We start from the raw sequence: 7,291 nt of genomic DNA, 5'->3' as shown, positions 1-7,291 counted from the left end.
CCCCCCTTCCTCATAAATTATTCTTGATTGATCACCCCACATGTCAAGCATAACACGATGCAACATTGGTGGGCTGACGTCGCTAACTCTTCATTGGTAAGGCCAGCCAAGATCAATACATCGTAGAATGCTCATCTTAGGTTGAGCGGTGAAGTATTTAATTTCTAAAAAAAATAAAAAATTAATGAAAAAAGGCCGTTTGGTGGCATGGGTTTCCTTTTTGTCTCAACTGTCATGACTAATTTCACCCCCACCACAACTACATTTGCTTGTCAGTGACTTTAAGGCTGTTTGCCTAATAAGTCTCATTTCACTTCATTAACTTCTGGCTCGGGGGGGGTCCGTTCAAGCCCTGATGATAAATAACCAGACGACAATAACACACTCATGCACACAAACGCTCCCGGGTAGCCTGAGGTTCAACGGTGCACCCGGCCGCCTTCTACAAGAGGCAACGAAGCGCACACGAGAGCGTAGGTGATGCAGAGTCGTGCTGGTAATTGATGCCGCTACCCGGTGAGCTCTGACATGGACTCAAATGCAGCCCTCACACAAACAATTCGAGGAGAAATTGTGCGGAAAAATAAGCGCACAGACTGTAGAGATCATAGTCATGCAGTGTAAATTCATTCAAGGACAGTTCATGACTCGTGAGAGTCATTACAAGGTTTTCTACACGTCAATCATTCGACTGTTTGGAGCACCGGCGGTCACTTGGTTACATCACTCATCATTGGTCCGGTTTACACTGTTCAATACGCGCAACATGCCAGGAAATGGTTGATGACATCATGACAATCCGAACAAATATGGAACTGAAAAAGACCCCGTTGAAAAAAAAAAAAAACCAAGCATTTGCACGTGGCGTCAACATGGATGGACTTTTTATCCAAACAACCGGTATGTCATGTCACCGCAGAGTCCTCCGTTGCCAAGATTAGGCGACCGGCAAAGTTCCCCAAAGATGGCCGCTGCCCAAATTCCCGAGATGCTCCAATTGCACGCGTATAATTTTGCAGCGGAATAAGAAACCAAAGCGTGCGCCGATGACAGCTTTATTACGGTGCGTTCGCTGAGTCGCGACTTTTGCGCTGGCCAAGGGCTGCTCCGCGAACGGTTCTCGCCAAGCATATCCTTTGCTTTTGGAGCAGAGTCGGCCCATTAGAAGAATATAATCACTTACGCCAGCCAGTTAGTTAGTTAGTTTTTTCTCCAGTTAAATTAAAGCCATAAAGCACTCGCAGCAAAGCTTATAATGGGCTTGCTTGCGCCTGTGAAATGTTTGTCGGGTGCCATTATAGTCATCGTTTAATTTGGCCCGGAGTGACTTTCCCCTGCATTCCACTCATTCAAATCAGGGATTACCAAACATTTCACAAATTTAAAAAAAAAAAAAAAAACATTACCTGTGTAAAATATAACTTTTCAATCCAAGACGCTGGTCCGACACATTATTTCCTGTTAAGTTGTCAATTAAACTTTTATGACGGCGCTGCTATAGAGAGCATCTTTTATTCATCTGGCCTACTTTGAGAGCCCACATCTCTCTGCTCATATTTTTTAACTGGCTGCAATAATGTCCTACTATGTGCTGATTGGATGACATCTTTAAAGCACGCTTTAATTTTGCGGTCACCTTGCATATTTATATATATATATATATATATATATGCAAAGTGATACGTTGCTTGCAATGGCACACCAAATGTGAAAAAAAAATGGCCTCAAGTCCACTGAGTGCCAAAAAAGTCTTGGTTTTGGCTAATGAGCCATACGAGAGAACAAAGACTGTTTAAAAAAAAAAAAAAAAAAGAAAAATTGTGGAATATGCCTGGCAGTAGATCTTTCAAACCGAATCTGAGGGCTTCAAACACGGATTGAACTTTGGAGGCCGTGTCGTGGCTTCGTCAAAGTTCTCCGGCGGGACGCATCAGAAAGAAGCTCGAAAAAATCACTGCAGGTCAACTTGAGTGCACCGCGCCGTAAATTATCCCTGCCGCATGCTCAGTGCTAGCGTGCTTCCAAGTCGCGCGTTTATTGTGTACTGTCGCCATTCCGTTAACCGCGCTGTGTCTCGGCCACCCAGAAAAAAATTTTAAAAAAACATTTTGCATGACGACAGGAGAAAGGCTTTGATACAGTCCAGTCTACTATGTCGTCCCCTGAAAGATCCCATTTGGTTTTAATGGAAACCAGTCGCTTCATCGCGGGAATAGAGGCGGGAACTGACATGCCATTCAGGCAATGGGGGAAGAACCGACTTCGGGGCGATGAGGCACCCGGACCAGGGTCACAATCGGGGACGCGACTGTGATCGTGAGCAGACGTAAATGCCGGATGCGAGATGTTTTTTGTTTTTTTTTCCTAGAAGCTTCCATTCAACTTTTTAATTAACCGGATGGCAAAGGCGCATGTTCAGTATCAGAGGCAGTGAACGGGTGCTCATATTTGGCTGCAGATATTTCCTTTCCTCCGCGGAGGCCAGTCAGGGCTTTGATAGCAATCGTTCTAAAATTTTTTACAATTATTTCTAAAGACTTTGGAAGGTTTAGAATTGTTCAGAGACGTTGTTCAAATTGCTCCATACTGGGAAGTCTTGTTGCTGTACTCCTTTTCGAATAATCTCAAAAGGAAACTGAGCTCAATGTTTGTATTGCTTGATCCCTAAAACCATTCTGGGCTTCCACTGTTCTAAAGCAACAGTTCCTCAATGGATTTCTTTCAACAATAAGCACAACTTCCAGGATATAAATATCCAAGCGAGAACCTTGCCAATGTTGGATGGCGAAAATGAAGACCAATATTTTTTCGTCTGAAATAAAATCTTCGGGATGGCGAATACAAAACACACAGTCGAGTAGATGGCCCGATACGTTGCTCTAATACTACGATGGAAGGACCTAATCGAGACATCAGGCTTTTGATGGGGGTTCTCGCGGGGAAGGCGTGAGATTGCGCTAAGTGCACTGCGGGAGACCCTCGGCGCAAAAGTTACAAATCCGGCAGTGGCTCCTGCAGACAAACCCAAACACGGAGATGAGCAGATAGCCTCTTAGCCCGGCTGAGGTTTCACATGCGCGGGGAAAACGAAAGATTATTCCTATCGCCGCTGATCGGGAGATTACGCCGAGACGACGTCTGGATTTTGAAGCCCCTGGTGGAAGTATCTCCATGCAAAATAAGACGCTATTCTGGTGATTTAGCATCTCCAAAGCCTCTCCATAGTTTTAGTCGTGAGTGGCTCTAAAAGCGCAGATGGAATTCTTCAGGACCCGGTGAGAAACTTAATAGTGCCACGGTGAGTCAAGGTTCACGTATAAGGTTAAAAACAAGATGTGACATGGCTGTAGGGCACCGGTGTCAAACTCAAGGCCCAGGGGCCGGATCTGGCCCGCCACATCATTGTATGTGGCCCGCGAAAGCAAATCAAACATGTCCACTTCCGTGAGGCTTGCTCAAATCTCGACCAAAATTTAAAATTCTCATATGTAATAAATAAGAGACATATTGTAAGCCTTTTCTTGTCGAGTGAAGCTGAATCACAAGTGGGCCAATGGTGTGTTTGAGAGGTCCATGACATGTCTTGAGGTGGCGGCAGGCGGAAACAGCCGAATGCACTTAGTGGCTGCCACCGCGTTTAAGAATATCTCAAAGCCGCCATGGTAATAGATGCTCAACGCGGCGCGTCCATTTTACAGTCGCTCTTTCCTTTCCCGTCTGCTGCAAATCTAAATTACTTTTGGGGAAACTGATAATCTATTTTTGCCGGCGCCTTTCTATTCCTGTTCCGGCGGGACCTGAAGACACCTGTTCCTGCGCGAACTTATCAGGGTGTTAGAGAAGCTTCACGTCCACGCTGGCAGTGGATCGCAAAAGATCCTGAAGGTTGCCGCCCCGCGAGGGAAAGGCTTATCTCAGATTTGTACCCATAGAGACTGGCAGACTTCCAAGAGAACATTGCGAGCCCTCCGTCGGTTTTACCTCCCTCGTATCTCCTGCTGACAGACGTGGCCCAGCGAGTTTACTTTCACCTCGATTCCTTCCAACAATCAGGCCACATCGTGCTTGAGCTAATTAAATGCAGATTTGTTTATCGGTAAGTTTCCTTTATCGATTTTCTTCCTTTTTTTTTCTTTTTATTTTTAAGTTCAAAGTTTGTCCCCACTAACAAGAAACAATATGGCTGCCAACATTGCGGCGCTAGTTTGCCAAAGCAGTCAGTGCAGCCAAATTATCGATTTGGTCGCTCCATTTAGCATCTTTTCCATGCTCTCCTAACCCCTACAGCACCATGTCAAACCCAAGGCCCGGGGGCCGGATTTTATGTAGACCGCGAAAGCAAATCATGCGTGTAAACTTGCATGATCCTTGCTAAAATTTGGACCAAAATGTTAAATTGTCATGTGGAATAAATAACGTTGAGATTTTGCAATTATTTTGCTCTCCTTGGATTAATTTAAAGTCATAAAGTTATGAGACGACGAAACATTTTTGTGGTCATAACGGCCCTCTGAGGGAAGACGCAACTTCAACACCCCTGCCCTACAGCATAGTTGTCGAACTCCGGTCGTCGAGGGCTGCTTTCCTGCACGTTTTTCATCTCTCCTTGCACATGCATAACGGCACGTATTTTCATTGTTTTCCCCCCCCAAAGGTTTTTCACATCATCTGTCAAGAAAAAAATATGTATAGCTTTTATTTCTATGGAATTTAACGCTGGAACAAAATACATCTTCGAAGAAATAATGCAATGTTTTGAATAATGTCATTGTCATTACATTTTTCTATACGTTTATTGGGGGAAAAAAAAACCCAATTGAAATCGGAAATGTGATTTTTGGCCTCAGGCCACGTGCTGAATATTATTATATTTCATGTATATTACGATCCCAGAGGTCGCCTCCATGTCTGCAGGGATGACTCACGTTTCGGCTTCAAAGAGCTTCATTAGCGATGGTAAGCGACTGTTTTGTCTGCGGGGCCAAAGATGTTTATTATTTAGTCCATTTAGGCTGCCTCTGAGGTTGTTTTTGCCGGGGAAAAAAACATTTACAGGAAGAAAAACAGCGAAAGCCAAACTAAAATATTTTCCAAATGGTCGGGTCGTTAAATTGGAAATTTGCGTGGGAAATCAAAATCAATAGGGTTCACAAAAGGGACATTACAGTCTAATGAGTATGTGGGGAAATTTTAAAAAACTGCAACAAAACATTCCCGGTTTTAAGGATGCAAAAAAAAAAAAAAAAACATCCTGCATGTTTATATTTATACAGGGAGTGTGTTTAATAGGCAACATTGTCCTAAAATATCCTCCTTGAGATGTCTCAACTTTAGACTATCAGCAGAATTCTCCTGACATACGACAAAAAGCAATGCGACACATTCAAACAGATCCCGACAACTATTTCACATCTCTGCCGCACGGTGTCTTTGCTGACGATAAGAAGCACGGCCCGATACTTGTCCCTGTGTGACCTGGAGAGGAGCACGTTGGGAGGAGGCGACGTTTAGTGAGCGGCTAAGCAAATATGGCGGCGCGTCCTATGGCCCAACTAGGTGAGCCGACACCCAGTTGACCCAGATGGAACTGCCACTCCGTGTGTGTACGGCGTGTGTGTCGATGTTTTGAAATGTGTGTGGTACAAGTGGAGGCGGTGGGGGTGGCGTTGGGGCTCAGTGGGAGAAGGGACAGGTGGTGAACACACCACATAAAAGTTCCCTGCTTCCCCTTAATGTGCTGCAGGAAATCGAAAAACAAATTCCTGCCTTTTTTCTTATGAAGATCGATGTTTTTTTTTTTTTTTTTTTTTCCCCGTAAAGGCCAGCGTAAACACTGGACGCAAACATTCCACGTCGAATCGAGATGCCGACCTTTATCCCCACCGCACTCCACCGTGACACCAAGTGGGCTCAAATGACAAACGAGGCCCGGGTTCAAGAAACCACTATTCAAACATGAGGTTCTGAGGACGACTACGACATTTTCTTTGGTTACCCAAAACATTTTGGAGCGTGTTGGGGATTTCCCCCCGCGACAGTAGAGTCAAGTTTCATGTCAAGAATTCCATTCCAGTGGTAGTGGCATAACCCGAACGCAAGTCGCAACACAATCAGCAACCTTTGGTAACGCTGTCGTAAAGTCATGACGACCAGATAGCTCCTAAGAAATGAGCGTATAAAACAATAAACTAGCAAATAGCCTTGACATATCAAAAGCCGGGAACCTCCCAATTTACACAGTAACGCCCGTAGTGCCATCCATATAGTTTGTTTGGAGGCGCCCCATCTGTGGTGCTTCCGTAATATGATTCAGAGCGAAGCCACGGGAGAAGCTTCCGTGAGTGGCGTTCCGAAGACCTTTGGCCAAAAAACGAGGTCAAGGCGAGAGCACAGAGGGCAGACGCCACGCATCCGTCACATCAACCGGGGGATCCAGATTCTCGATGGAAGCCGACTGTTGGATCGCGCCGTCAAGAGACGTCCATAGAGATAAAATGGGGATCACTTCCAGACAGTCGCGCGTTTCCGAGGCACAAAATAAAATATTTGCATCAAGTTGTGGATGGATCAAAATGGTCGCAAGCAGGGCTGTGAAGGTATCGTTTTCCGACTCTGAATTCGGGTTTTATGCTGCTGCTTGCGATGACGATCAAGCACGTCGGGCACCGTCGGGTGTCGAAAACGCTCAATAAAAGAGCAGTCCATTGACCAATTCAATCAAATTGGATTTTTCATGTTAAATCTTTTTTTTTTTTTTTTTTTTAGAAGAAGTACAGGGAGTGACCTTTCGATGCCATTTGGAAGTCATTTGTTCCTGTCAGGCCCGCCGGAAAAAAAAAGAATCAGGATTTAGAGGGCAAGTCTGAGCTCTCGTTGCAGGGATATTACCAGAAGAATTACAACTCGGGATTCGGTGCATAATGCCTGCTTTTTCAATCCAGTTTCGAGAACTATTGCGAGAATCGATGCTAATGAATCAAGGCAAGCGCGTATGCAACTGCTTTCAATTAGGCCGGACGCAAATGTGAGGGTATCACCAATCACATCCTTGGCTCGCTGGTTCAAAACACTCCACAGGGGTCCCTGACACACAACAATTTGAAGTGACCAAAAAGCTTTCTTTGACCTTCATCCTGCGACGACTACTTTTGACTTGTTCGCAAGCAAAACTCAGACGCTTCTTTTTATAGATCCCGTGCCATTGCCGCTAACACAAACCATCCGGAGCATCCTCTGCGATTTTTGGGGGGAAAAGATACAATTACACCCAGCTCCCCCTTCCCAGGCGAGA

This window comes from Hippocampus comes, unplaced genomic scaffold (genome assembly GCF_001891065.2).
Source record: "Hippocampus comes isolate QL1 unplaced genomic scaffold, H_comes_QL1_v1.1 scaffold953, whole genome shotgun sequence".
In the NCBI taxonomy this organism is placed as follows: Eukaryota; Metazoa; Chordata; class Actinopteri; order Syngnathiformes; family Syngnathidae; genus Hippocampus; species Hippocampus comes.
Note: the sequence above shows the minus strand (reverse complement) of the source record.